The sequence below is a fragment of the Rhineura floridana genome, chromosome 7 (genome assembly GCF_030035675.1).
Source record: "Rhineura floridana isolate rRhiFlo1 chromosome 7, rRhiFlo1.hap2, whole genome shotgun sequence".
Taxonomy (NCBI): domain Eukaryota; kingdom Metazoa; phylum Chordata; class Lepidosauria; order Squamata; family Rhineuridae; genus Rhineura; species Rhineura floridana.
The window spans coordinates 69,095,076-69,108,649 of record NC_084486.1 but is presented as its reverse complement, the minus strand read 5'-3'; the positions used below and the strand labels follow the sequence as shown (position 1 = coordinate 69,108,649).

Below are 13,574 nucleotides of genomic sequence, written 5' to 3'. Positions count from 1 at the left end.
CTGGGATTGGCTGCTCTAGGAGTTGCAAATGGTAGGGCTGGCCCTGCAGCAAAACTTAGATGATGTTTTAAAGGTTTCATTGTTTATGTGTTTGATGTAGATAAATAGATTTATAGGGTGTGAAGAGATCTAAGGACATCCAGACCAATCGCTCAATATATAAATGTGGGGTGGGGGAAGCCTCAACACATTAGATGATTATGATGAGGATTTTAATTTATTATTTGCATCCTATGAGACATTTCAAAGTGATTTACACTACAATAAAAATATAAAAAACAACTGCATATATGAAAACAATTACATTATATTATGTATAATTTTAAATCCAATATAGATACAAACTGGGATAAGAATATCCACTTAGAAGGCTAGGTGAGAGAGGAAAATCTTCAAGCAAACACCTAAGAGAAAATAGTGATGGCTGTTGTTTGATATATGATGGGAAGGAGTTCCAAAGGGAAGGTCCAATTTCAACATTGTCCAGAACTGACCTCCTGATAAGATGGTATCTGCAAGATGCCTTCTCATCCAAAATGCAGTGATCAATTGGGTATATGGGGATATGAGACAAACTTTTAGGTATCCTGGTCTCAAGCAGCATAGGGCTTTGTACACCAGTATCTGATTATTAATGGACCACATTCAACCAGGACTAGGGAGCAGTTCACACTGCAAAATTGTCCCAAACCACAGTGCTTTACTTTTTCTTATATGAGTGAATGGGGACTACACAGTTATATAGCAGAAATTGAAGATGTGCACTCGGGAACTCCATCTGAATGGGGGCTAAATTTGCTCTGAAATGCTACCAGTTCCACGCGCAGGACCAGCCAGACAGGCCCAGCTTCGCAGTCTCAATGCGTGGATGAGACGATGGTGTCGGGTGGAAGGGTTCGGATTTGTTAGGCACTGGGGAACATTTTGGGACAAGCCGGGCCTGTACAAAAGGGACGGGCTCCACTTGAACCAGAATGGAACCAGACTGCTGGCACTTAAAATTAAAAAGGTAGCAGAGCAGCTTTTAAACTGACTGAGGGGGGAAACCCGACAGGAGCTGAGAAAGGTCCGGTTTGGAATAAACCTCCCCCCTGGGATAAAAACCAAAGAAATGATGAAATTTTAAAAGGGGTAGGCCTAGAAGTAGGCATTGTGAGAGCAGGGGCACAGGATATCAATTCAGAAGAGCAAAATTACCACAGGCCTAACCACAAGTGCCAAAGACACTTGAAGAGAGACACTGCTTACAAGTGCCTGTACGCTAATGCTAGGAGCCTCCGAACCAAGATGGGAGAACTGGAGTGCTTGGTCTTAGAGAAGAGCATTGATATAGTGAGCATAACCGAGACCTGGTGAAATGGAGAAAACCAGTGCGATACGGTTATCCCTGGATATAAACTATATCGGAAGGACAGGGAAGGACGTATTGGTGGCGGAGTCGCTCTATACGTGAAAGAAGGCATTGAATCCAGCAAGCTCAAAACCCCAAAAGAGGCAGACTCCTCCACAGAATCGTTGTGGGTGGTGATACCGTGCCCCAGGAGGGACTTAATACTGGGAACGATCTATCATCCCCCTGATCAAAATGCTCAGGGGGACCTTGAGATGAGATATGAAATTGAGGAAGCATCCAAACTAGGAAATGTGGTAGTAATGGGTGACTTCAACTACCCGGACATAGACTGGCTGCATATGTGTTCCAGTCATGACGAAGAAGCAAAGTTTCTAGATATTCTAAATGACTATTCCCTAGACCAGTTGGTCATAGAACCGACCAGAGGGATGGCAACCCTGGACTTAATCCTCAGTGGGGACCGGGACCTGGTGCGAGATGTAAGTGTTGTTGAACCGATTGGGAGCAGTGACCACAGTGCTATTAAATTAAACATACATGTAACTGGCCAATTGCCAAGAAAATCCAACACGGTCACATTTGACTTCAAAAGAGGAAACTTCACAAAAATGAGGAGATTGGTAAAAAGAAAGCTGAAAAACAAAGTCCAGAGGGTCACATCACTCAAAAATGCTTGGAAGTTGTTTAAAAACACTATATTAGAAGCTCAACTGGAGTGCATACCGCAGATCAGAAAAGGTACCGCCAGGGCCAAGAAGATGCCAGCATGGTTAACGAGCAAAGTCAAGGAAGCTCTTAGAGGCAAAAAGTCTTCCTTCAGAAAATGGAAGTCTTGTCCGAATGAAGAAAATAAAAAAGAACACAAACTCTGGCAAAAGAAATGCAAGAAGACAATAAGGGATGCTAAAAAAGAATTTGAGGAGCACATTGCTAAGAACATAAAAACCAACAACAAAAAATTCTATAAATACATTCAAAGCAGGAGACCATCTAGGGAGACAATTGGACCCTTGGATGATAAGGGAGTCAAAGGTGTCCTAAAGAATGATAAGGAGATTGCAGAGAAGCTAAATGAATTCTTTGCATCTGTCTTCACAGTGGAAGATATAGGGCAGATCCCTGAACCTGAACTAACATTTGCAGGAAGGGATTCTGAGGAACTAAGACAAATAGTGGTAACGAGAGAGGAAGTTCTAAGCTTAATGGACAATATAAAAACTGACAAATCACCGGGCCCGGATGGCATCCACCCGAGAGTTCTCAAAGAACTCAAAGGTGAAATTGCTGATCTGCTAACTAAAATATGTAACTTGTCCCTCGGGTCCTCCTCCGTGCCTGAGGACTGGAAAGTGGCAAATGTAACGCCAATCTTCAAAAAGGGATCCAGAGGGGATCCCGGAAATTACAGGCCAGTTAGCTTAACTTCTATCCCTGGAAAACTGGTAGAAAGTATGATTAAAGCTAGATTAACTAAGCACATAGAAGAACAAGCCTTGCTGAAGCAGAGCCAGCATGGCTTCTGCAAGGGAAAGTCCTGTCTCAGTAACCCATTAGAATTCTTTGAGAGTGTCAACAAGCATATAGATAGAGGTGATCCAGTGGACATAGTGTACTTAGACTTTCAAAAAGCGTTTGACAAGGTACCTCACCAAAGGCTTCTGAGGAAGCTTAGCAGTCATGGAATAAGAGGAGAGGTCCTCTTGTGGATAAGGAATTGGTTAAGAAGCAGAAAGCAGAGAGTAGGAATCAACGGACAGTTCTCCCAATGGAGGGCTGTAGAAAGTGGAGTCCCTCAAGGATCGGTATTGGGACCTGTACTTTTCAACTTGTTCATTAATGACCTAGAATTAGGAGTGAGCAGTGAAGTGGCCAAGTTTGCTGACGACACTAAATTGTTCAGGGTTGTTAAAACAAAAAGGGATTGCGAAGAGCTCCAAAAAGACCTCTCCAAACTGAGTGAATGGGCGGAAAAATGGCAAATGCAATTCAATATAAACAAGTGTAAAATTATGCATATTGGAGCAAAAAATCTTAATTTCACATATACGCTCATGGGGTCTGAACTGGCGGTGACCGACCAGGAGAGAGACCTCGAGGTTGTAGTGGACAGCACGATGAAAATGTTGACCCAGTGTGCGGCAGCTGTGAAAAAGGCAAATTCCATGCTAGCGATAATTAGGAAAGGTATTGAAAATAAAACAGCCGATATCATCATGCCGTTGTATAAATCTATGGTGCGGCCGCATTTGGAATACTGTGTACAGTTCTGGTCGCCTCATCTCAAAAAGGATATTCTAGAGTTGGAAAAGGTTCAGAAGAGGGCAACCAGAATGATCAAGGGGATGGAGCGACTCCCTTACGAGGAAAGGTTGCAGCATTTGGGGCTTTTTAGTTTAGAGAAAAGGCGGGTCAGAGGAGACATGATAGAAGTGTATAAAATTATGCATGGCATTGAGAAAGTGGATAGAGAAAAGTTCTTCTCCCTCTCTCATAATACTAGAACTCGTGGACATTCAAAGAAGCTGAATGTTGGAAGATTCAGGACAGACAAAAGGAAGTACTTCTTTACTCAGCGCATAGTTAAACTATGGAATTTGCTCCCACAAGATGCAGTAATGGCCACTAGCTTGGATGGCTTTAAAAGAAGATTAGACAAATTCATGGAGGACAGGGCTATCAATGGCTACTAGCCATGATGGCTGTGCTGTGCCACCCTAGTCAGAGGCAGCATGCTTCTGAAAACCAGTTGCCGGAAGCCTCAGGAGGGGAGAGTGTTCTTGCACCCGGGTCCTGCTTGCGGGCTTCCCCCAGGCACCTGGTTGGCCACTGTGAGAACAGGATGCTGGACTAGATGGGCCACTGGCCTGATCCAGCAGGCTCTTCTTATGTTCTTATGCTCGTTAGTCCTAGCTGATCCCAGCCTTTGAGACTCAAGCTTGCCTCTACATGCAGAAACCCAACTGGTTTCTTTTTCTTAGTCTTATTAGAGGAGTGGTGGCTAACCTGCGGCCTTCCAGATGCTGCTGAGCCATCATCTCTGATCATTGGCCATGCTGGCTGGGACTGGTTGGAGTTGTAGTTCAACAACATCTGAAGGGTCACGGGTTTACCACCCCTGCATTGAGAGCTTGTATCATCTTTAGGCATAATGAGACTTAGCATTAAAGTGATTCATTGGAATGCTAAGACTTGGGATCAGTGTACATCAAGAATCACTTGCTCCCACAAGAATCTGCCTGGAATCTGATATCATCTGTAGAGGACCTTCTTTTTGTTCCTCAGACCTTTGCTGTCTGATGCAAAGTGGGTGTGATCTGACATGGAGCCTTTTTGGTGCTCACACCATTTTTGGAAACTCCTCCCTTTGAATTTCTCTCCCCAGAGAGGCTTGCCCTCCACCAACTATCTGTTCAGTGTCAAGTGATGACCTTTTTGTTTTCCCAGTTCTTTTAGATGCACCAACATTCTTTTAAAAAAAATCTTACCAGCACAGGGTTTTGAAATATCTGCCATAGTTGCTTATGTTCTGTTGTTTTGTGGTTTAATGTGATGATTCTTTTTAAATTGTTGGTTTTATAGTTAGCTGATCTGGAAAATCTTTTAGGAGTTTAAGACCTGTAAATAAATAAAAGTAAAATAAATGAGGAATGTTGGAGTTGATCTTTGGAACACAACCTCAGAAACCAGAAGTGAAGGATTCAACACAGTCCTTGCCTGTTATTTCAAGAGAATACTTTTCCCAATGTCAAATGCTTTGTAAAATCGCACCAGAAGAAATGGTAACATTTCAAAGTGCAAGTGCAGCTTCATAATTGTCCAGGCCCTGATTTACATATATTTGCTTTTATTGAATGGCTTTAGAATGTCCTCTTACTAATTGGCCTTGGTGCCAAAATGTAACTCGAGGCCTCAATGTAAATAATATCTGGTGTTTCCAACAAGCCTCCAGTCCGAGATTTATAAATACCTAAAGAGTGGCGTGTTTAATGGCTTCTTGCTTTCTGTATAAAGCAGACAGGCAATCCATCAAATGACAAATCTACATGTTAAACAGTGTGAGGTCATTGGTCTCATTAACTGTTGACCATTTGAAGTCACTGCATAGCAATTCATCAAGGACAGATCAACATGTATAGAAAGTTGGCTGAAAGGGCCGAATTATATGGAATGTGAACAACATTGTAGATAAATGCAGACCTAGTGGTTCATCACAAAGCAAAACATCACACAGATGCCCTCCATGCTGTCGCAGTGAAGAAAACACTATTGCCATCAGGATTCTGACACTTATTGCCACAAAACAACAAACAGGACTTTTAAAGAACAAAATTGAGAGAGGTAGAATGAATATCCCATAAAGCCCACAAAATATTACAAACACCCATATTTTTGCCAATTAAACCCTGAGATTTTCTTCATCTTACCCATCCCATAAGAAAGAAACAGAGCATTGAAAGCAATATGCTTCCATGGTGGTACTTAAGTAATGGAAACAACAACACCACTAAAGAGTTCAGGTAAATCGATTTGAACATCATAAGGAACAACACATACAGAATGAGTGGGTTGTAGTTTGCTTGATCCCCATTCTCTTTTACTTTCATAATACAAATTCTATGACATTTCTACTTTTGTATTGCCAGTGCAGGAATACAACCAGCACATTTCTTTTTAAAGCTATTATCATCATAATATGACCCTCCGTGGCGCAGAGTGGTAAGCGGCGGAAACGCAGCCGAAGCTCTGCTCACGGCTGGAGTTCGATTCCAACGGAAGGAGGAAGTCGAATCTCCAGTAAAAGGGGTTGAGGTCCACTCAGCCTTCCATCCATCTGTGGTCGGTAAAATGAGTACCTGGCATATGCTGGGGGGTAAAGAAAGACCGAAAAGGAACTGGCAAACCCACCTCATATATACGGTCTGCTTAGTAAACATCGCAAGACGTCACCCTAAGAGTCGGAAATGACTCGCACTATAAGTGTGGGGACACCTTTACCTTTATCATCATCATATTTTCCATTTAATTGGCTTGCTCAAATGACACTAGAATGTCCACATACCTGGGGTGATGCTGGCCCTGCTCCAGCAGCATCCCTCAAATCTGAGAGATCACCTTATTTCCTATATTCCTGTCTGGTCACTACAATCAGTGGCAGCTAGTCACATTTTGATGTGGTAGGCCTGCAATTTTTAACCTTGCTGTTTTCATCACAACAGGACTTATACAGCACTTATTTAGGAAAGTGTGCCTTCACACATGTGCAGAGTGCTACTGTTTCCTCACTCAACGTATATTCTCTGCACATCTATGGACAGTAGAAGAGCTTCCACATAAGAGGGCCAAGTGTGATTTTCAGACAAGATGGACTCCACACCTCTTGTTTAGAAATCAAGTTATACCACAGGACACAATTGTTAAAATTCATTCAGTATATTGATTACACATACACATCCCCTGCCAAAAAACTAAACACACACACACTTTTAAAAAATGAGGAGCACTTGCTTCCAGTTCCACTTGCAGTTGTTGCATGCAATTTTCTTCCTCCCCCAAAAATCAATTTAACTTTTCATTATCCAAAAAACACTTTTTTCTCTGAACTAAAATTACAAAGTATTCCAACCGATAGACAAATTTGTTTCATTTGATCCGGGGCATATCAGATCACATCAGAACATATCTGCAATGCATATCTCTGTTCTTAAAATGTGAATAATCTCTGCTCATGTGCAGAGTACATCTTAACACCGTAATCATAATCAGTTTCTGTAATGTCTGAAATTAAGGAGAATATCTTCCAGGTCTGAAGAAGGATTGGGAGTCATATCTAGACAGGAACAGAGCCCAATCCTTTCATTTTAGAAATTACTAACAAAACTCACCAAAAAGCAAGCTAGAAGTAATAGCACCATGCATTTTCCTCTTCATTTGAGATATTTTGAACTTTAGCTAAGAGAAGGACTTGTTGGAAACAGATTCACACACCTTTTCTGGAAAATACTCTGGAATCAGATCAACCTGCCCTGCTTCACCCAGCTTTTCATGAGTGAATGCAGGAAATGGTTAACAAAGAGTTTGTTGCAACACATGCACAAGTCATCCACTATTTCTCCTCTCAATTCACAAAAATAGATGGAAAATGGTTAAGTAAAAAAAAAATTATAGAAAGAGACTCACTGTTTTTGCTTGCTTATTTACTTGCTTGCATGCTCTCTTGCAAGAGAGGAGAGGGAAGGAGAGAGGGAGAGGGAGGGGGAGGGGAGGCGGAGAGACGAAGAAAGGGGAAGGGAATGTGCAAAAGGGAGGTGATGGGAGAGAAGAGGAGGGGAGGGCAGATTTGATCATTTATATGCTCATTGAGTTCAATGGGATTTTGTTATGTGCCTTCAAATTGATTACAATTTATGGCGACCCTATGAATCAGTGACCTCCAATAGCATTTGTTAGAAACCACCCTGTTCAGATCTTGTAAGTTCAGGTCTGTGGCTTCTTTATGGAATCAATCCATCTCTTGTTTGGTCTTCCTCTTTTTCTACTCCCTTCTGTTTTTCCTAGCATTATTGTATTTTTTAGTGAATGTCTTCTCACTATGTGTCGAAAGTATGATAACCTCAGTTTCATCATTTTAGTTTCTAGTGATAGTTCTGCTTTAATTTGTTCTAACACCCAATTATTTGTCTTTTTCATGGTCCATGGTATCTGCAAAACTGTCCTCCAACAACACATTTCAAATGGGTTGATTTTTCTCTTATCTACTTTTTTCACTGTCCAACTTTCACATCCATACATAGAGATCGGGAATACTATGGTCAAATGATCCTGACTTTAGTGTTCAGTGATATATTTTTGCATTTGAGGACCTTTTCTAGTTCTCTCAAAGCAGCCCTCCCCAGTCCTAGCCTTCTTCCGATTTCTTGACTCTTGTCTCCATTTTGGTTAACGACTGCACCAAGGTATTGATAATCCTTGACAAGTTCAATGTCCTCATTGTCAACTTTAAAGTTACATAAATCTCCTCTTGTCATTACTTTAGTCTTCTTGAAGTTCAGGTGCAGTATTGCTTTTGTGCTTTCCTCTTTAACTTTCATCAGCATTTGTTTCAAGTCATTACTGGTTTCTGCTACTAGTATGGTATAGTCTGCATATCTTAAACTGCTGATATTTCTCTCTCCAGTTTTCACACCTCCTTCATCTTGGTCCAGTCCCGCTTTCCGTATAATATGTTCTGCATAAAGATTAAAGAAATTGGGTGATAAAATACACCCGTCTCACACCCTTTCTGATTGGGAACCAATTGTTTTCTCGATATTCTGTCCTTACAGAAGCCTCTTGTCCAAAATATATGTTGTGCATCCAGAAAATCAGATGCTGTGGCACCCCTATTTCAATGGGATTTACTCCCATGCAATCATGCTGGGCCATGGGAGAGGAAGAGGGGGAGGGGAGGGGGAGGAGGGAAAAGGAGGGGCAAAGGAAGGGGGAGGGAAGAGGCAAGACGGAGGGGATAGGAGGGAGGAGGAGGGTAGGGTAGGTTTGATCATTTGTATGTTTTTTTGAGTTGTGTGGGATTTACTCCTGTGCAATCATGCTTAGGATAGGTGAAACTGACCTGGGGGAGGAAGGGGGAGGGGATGAGATTTGGTGGGTGTGCACTGGGCAGAGGGGAAGCTGTGATGATCCTGTATTAGTGTAAATAGGGTAAGTGCTGTTTGTTTAGAAGATACATGGTAAGTGGAGTGAAAGAGGAAGGGGGAGTGAATGGGCAGTAGAATGCTGGATGATTGGCTGAATGTTTAAAATGGCTGACAGTATAAGAACATAACATAAGAAGAGCCTGCTGGATCAGGCCAGTGGCCCATCTAGTCCAGCATCCTGTTCTCACAGTGGCCAACCAGGTGCCTGGGGGAAGCCCGCAAGCAGGACCCGAGTGCAAGAACACTCTCCCCTCCTGAGGCTTCCAGCAACTGGTTTTCAGAAGCATGCTGCCTCTGACTAGGGTGGCACAGCACAGCCATCACAGCTAGTAGCCACTGATAGCCCTGTCCTCCATGAATTTGTCTAATCTTCTTTTAAAGCCATCCAAGCTGGTGGCCATTACTGCATCTTGTGGGAGCAAATTCCATAGTTTAACTATGCGCTGAGTAAAGAAGTACTTCCTTTTGTCTGTCCTGAATCTTCCAACATTCAGCTTCTTTGAATGTCCACGAGTTCTAGTATTATGAGAGAGGGAGAAGAACTTTTCTCTATCCACTTTCTCAATGCCATGCATAATTTTATACACTTCTATCATGTCTCCTCTGACCTGCCTTCTCTAAACTAAAAAGCCCCAAATGCTGCAACCTTTCCTCGTAAGGGAGTCGCTCCATCCCCTTGATCATTCTGGTTGCCCTCCTCTGAACCTTTTCCAACTCTATAATATCCTTTCTGAGATGAGGCGACCAGAACTGTACACAGTATTCCAAATGCGGCCGCACCATAGATTTATACAACGGCATGATGATATCGGCTGTTTTATTTTCAATACCTTTCCTAATTATCGCTAGCATGGAATTTGCCTTTTTCACAGCTGCCGCACACTGGGTCGACATTTTCATCGTGCTGTCCACTACAACCCCGAGGTCTCTCTCCTGGTCGGTCACCGCCAGTTCCTTATAAAAGGAAGAATGTCAGGTAAATCTGGGTGGATGTGGTGTGGACGTGTGTGGACGTTGGTGGACTTGAGAGGGTTGTTTTGGTGGGTTTTGAGAGGAGAGGGTGGAGTTCGGATTAATACTAAGACCAGTACCTCAGGAATAGATGTAACCATATGCTTAAGTGCCTTTTAAAGAAATCTTGTTATCTCTGTTATATAATAAAATACTTATTTGGTTTACCAAAGGCCTGATCCTTGGCTGGGGTTTCACAGACCAGAAGGGAGGGTGAGGTAAATAACCAAGGCTGAAGAGTGACAAATGGTGGCAGCGGGTGAAGGGTAGAATAACACCACAAGTATTCAGAGCAAACCAGAATTATAAGCAGTCTGAGTAAATCAAAGGGATTGGGACAGCTTTAGCATTCAGTCACAGAGGTAACCAGATAGAGAGACTTAGGCAGAGTCTCTGGGACTACTGGTTATAGGACGTGACTGGTGGTGCTGCGTAGCAGGGAGATCTGTTGAGATCTGTGCTAGAGCGGGGAGAGAAACCATAAGAAAGGACAGTCCGGACTGGTGGAGTCCCTGGTGGTGCCTAGAGACAGGCAGTAACCACGAGCAGGTAGGAACCTGACAGGGAGAGCCAGGGAAGGGCATCACAGAAGCCCATTGCCTTTCCAAAAGGAAAATATTGTGAACAGTACCATTGCTTTCCAAGGTTTTCCCCACCTTTCTATTCTACAGCAGGCTCATGTAGCCTCCCACCCACATTTAAACCAAAGCTGTCCCAGGCCACATCCACACCAGACCTTTATTTCACTTTAGACAGTCATGGTTTCTCCCAGAGAATCCTAGTAAGTGTAGTTAGTGAAGGGTGCTGAGAGTTGCTAGGAGATGCCCTGTTTCCCTCACAGAGCTTCAGTCAGAATGGCTGTTAAACCACTGTGGCCGCTGGAGCTCTGTCACGAGAATAGGAGCCTCCTCTCAGCACTCTTCAGAAACTACACTTCCCAGGATTCTTTGGGAGAAGCCATGACTGTCTAAAGTGAAATAAAGGTCTGGTGTGGGTGTTGCCCCCAGATAAAGCAAGCCAAGTAGCTGTGAGTCTGGCTTTTAGAACACTGACAGTTGGTTCTTACTGAGCATGCCCGGGCTTACCATTGACTGTGATGCTAATTTTGTTAAATTAATTAAAAATCAGCCAGCCTTTTTGTTTTTTACTTTTAAACTGAAGAAGATGAAGGTCAGAGTATGGGGCAAGGTCAGTAATAGGATTACAGGTATTCTGTGAACATGGCTGATTTTTAATGAATTTCAACAAATTATGAGACCACTGACAGACAAAAATCGAACAGAGGTCTGTCCTTCCCCCTCTCATTTTACACTTTGAACTCTTGATTCTCTCTAACTATTTTGTGTATTGCCATGAAAATTGAGAGGGTTGTTAAGCAAGTGTTTCTGAGTTCAGGACTGTAAGTTTTGTAAGGTTTTGTTTTGAAATGAGCTTATGGGAAGCATCAGAATGGCATGGGAGTATTTCAATTTAACATTGTGATCCATGCTGGCTATAGTATACAGCTACTCTTGTGGCTATATAAAAATAATGTGTGGAACAGGAAAGAGTGTGTAGCTTTGAGTAGGGGTTGGAGGCATTTAAAAACTGCTTGACATTCCCATTGGGAGTTCTGTGTCCCAGTAACCCTAGTGGACCAGTCTTGACTGAGTACCATCATCTATGGGGGTCATACTTACGGTGCTACATGCACTAGAGGTTGTCCGGACTAGGGTCTTTAGCACAGTGGCACCTACCTTGGAATGCACTCCAACAATGTTGTTATAACTCCTCACATTTATTAGTTGCTTTTCATGAAAAGTGACACAAAATGACTTATAGGCACCACCAATGTTTATACCCTTCTGTCTTCTGTTAAATACTCCCCCCCCCCACAGGCTTTCCCAGAGAGAGGAGTGTAATCACTGACAGTATTTGTTGGCAGAATTTTATGAAAACTGCATTGTATGCATTTTATTGTATTTTGACTTAATCTTGTACACCACTATGGTAATGCTAAATGTTTTAGCAGTCCATAGATGTGTCTGAAAATAAACTAAGGTAATTTTCAGATGCCGCTATTGAGGAAGGCAAATCCAACAGGACCGCAGCATGCATGCAAGCAGGATCAATCACGTGTGCCCTTCCTATCTGATTGCTTCCCTGCTTGCTAGGCCAATAAATGCTCATGAGGAAAACCTAAGCAACTGGATCTGCCTTCATGATTCTGGTATTCATACAACGGCATTGTGGGAGCACACCATAACAAAATGACTCCAGAACCACGAACGATATGTCTGAATGGGGTTAGTCTTGTCCTCCTCTGATAATGATACAGTTAAGTCAGTAATGTAGGTCAGTTGATGTCAGATAATGCTTTCAACATCATTTCTTTTTAGGTATCCAATAAAGGGAATGGATTTTGACTTGGAGAACAAGATATAAACAATACATCTGGGTAGTTTCATTGATTCGCTTGACAGACCTTAACAGCGAGCAAATGAGGGGAATGTTTTTCGGTGACTTGTCTTGCAGCAAGTATTTGTGATTTGCATGTGTAGTATAGAAATACGGAAATGTGTTTGATGACTGAAATGTAAAAATGTTAGCTGCAAGCCTTGCTTTAAAGTATTATATGTTGTCAAAATATTGATTGATTAGAGCTGAAGTCAAGACTTCAGAAATTACTTCCTATAATCAGCATAAAGTGTTGGAAAAGCATTGTGGAGGAGAAAAAAACTGACAGTTTAGAATGCTGTTGTGCCTGTTTAAACACAACCACTATAGAAATCATTGTCAAGAATGTTGGAGGCCTATGACTCACATCAGTCATTTGGTTTCCCCCCCCCCTGTGAAATGTCCAATTACTTTTTAAGGGGATACAAATCAAGTCAAGTCCATTTTTATTGTATGGTCAACGCCACTGCAGTATTACCTAATCAAACAAAAGAAAACAAACACAATCAAGACCATATATCAGGAAAACAGCAATATAAATGTGGCCCATATCAGTTCACTGGCACAGGGTCATAGCGCAGCTGTAAATGAGCTCTGCAGTTCCAGCAGCGTCTGGGTTGGTGTGGCAGTGTTTGACAGACAAGGAGAAGTAGGAAGCAGAGGGTGCGAGTGAGCTGGAACTGGGAGGTTGGGGATCTAGCCCCTCTGATTCTAGATGTTAGGGAAGGAGAGGCAGACTAGCCTCTCCCTAAAGCAAGAAGCTTCATTGGGAACTAGGGAAATTGTTGATAAGTCAAGAGAGGCAGCAGGGCAGGAAGAGGAGCAGCCAGAGGGGCAGATCTCTATTCATTGCCAAGGCCTTGGTGCTGCCTTTGTTCATGTGAGCAGATGCAACCCCCCACCCCAAAACTACACAGGTGCAAGCACAGTATTCTCATGCAGGACAAGAATTAACTTGTTCTTTAAAAGCTTGGCAGGGAGGGCATTGGCACATCTTCATTGCTACCACACCATCTTGAATTCTGGACGCTGCTCTCGTACTCTTGTATTGTGATCCCTGTAACCCGAGCCTACTGTTG

At 42.6% G+C, this 13,574-nt stretch overlaps 1 long non-coding RNA gene across 3 annotated transcripts in view; it reads left to right on the top strand.

Moving 5' to 3' along the window:
- LOC133388417 (uncharacterized) overlaps positions 1 to 13,574 on the top strand; it is a 25,394-nt gene extending 11,820 nt beyond the window's left edge. For all 3 annotated transcript variants that reach the window (XR_009763799.1, XR_009763800.1, XR_009763798.1), the window contains exon 6: positions 12,438 to 13,574. This is a non-coding gene — a long non-coding RNA (uncharacterized LOC133388417). The remainder of the gene's footprint in view (positions 1 to 12,437) is intronic.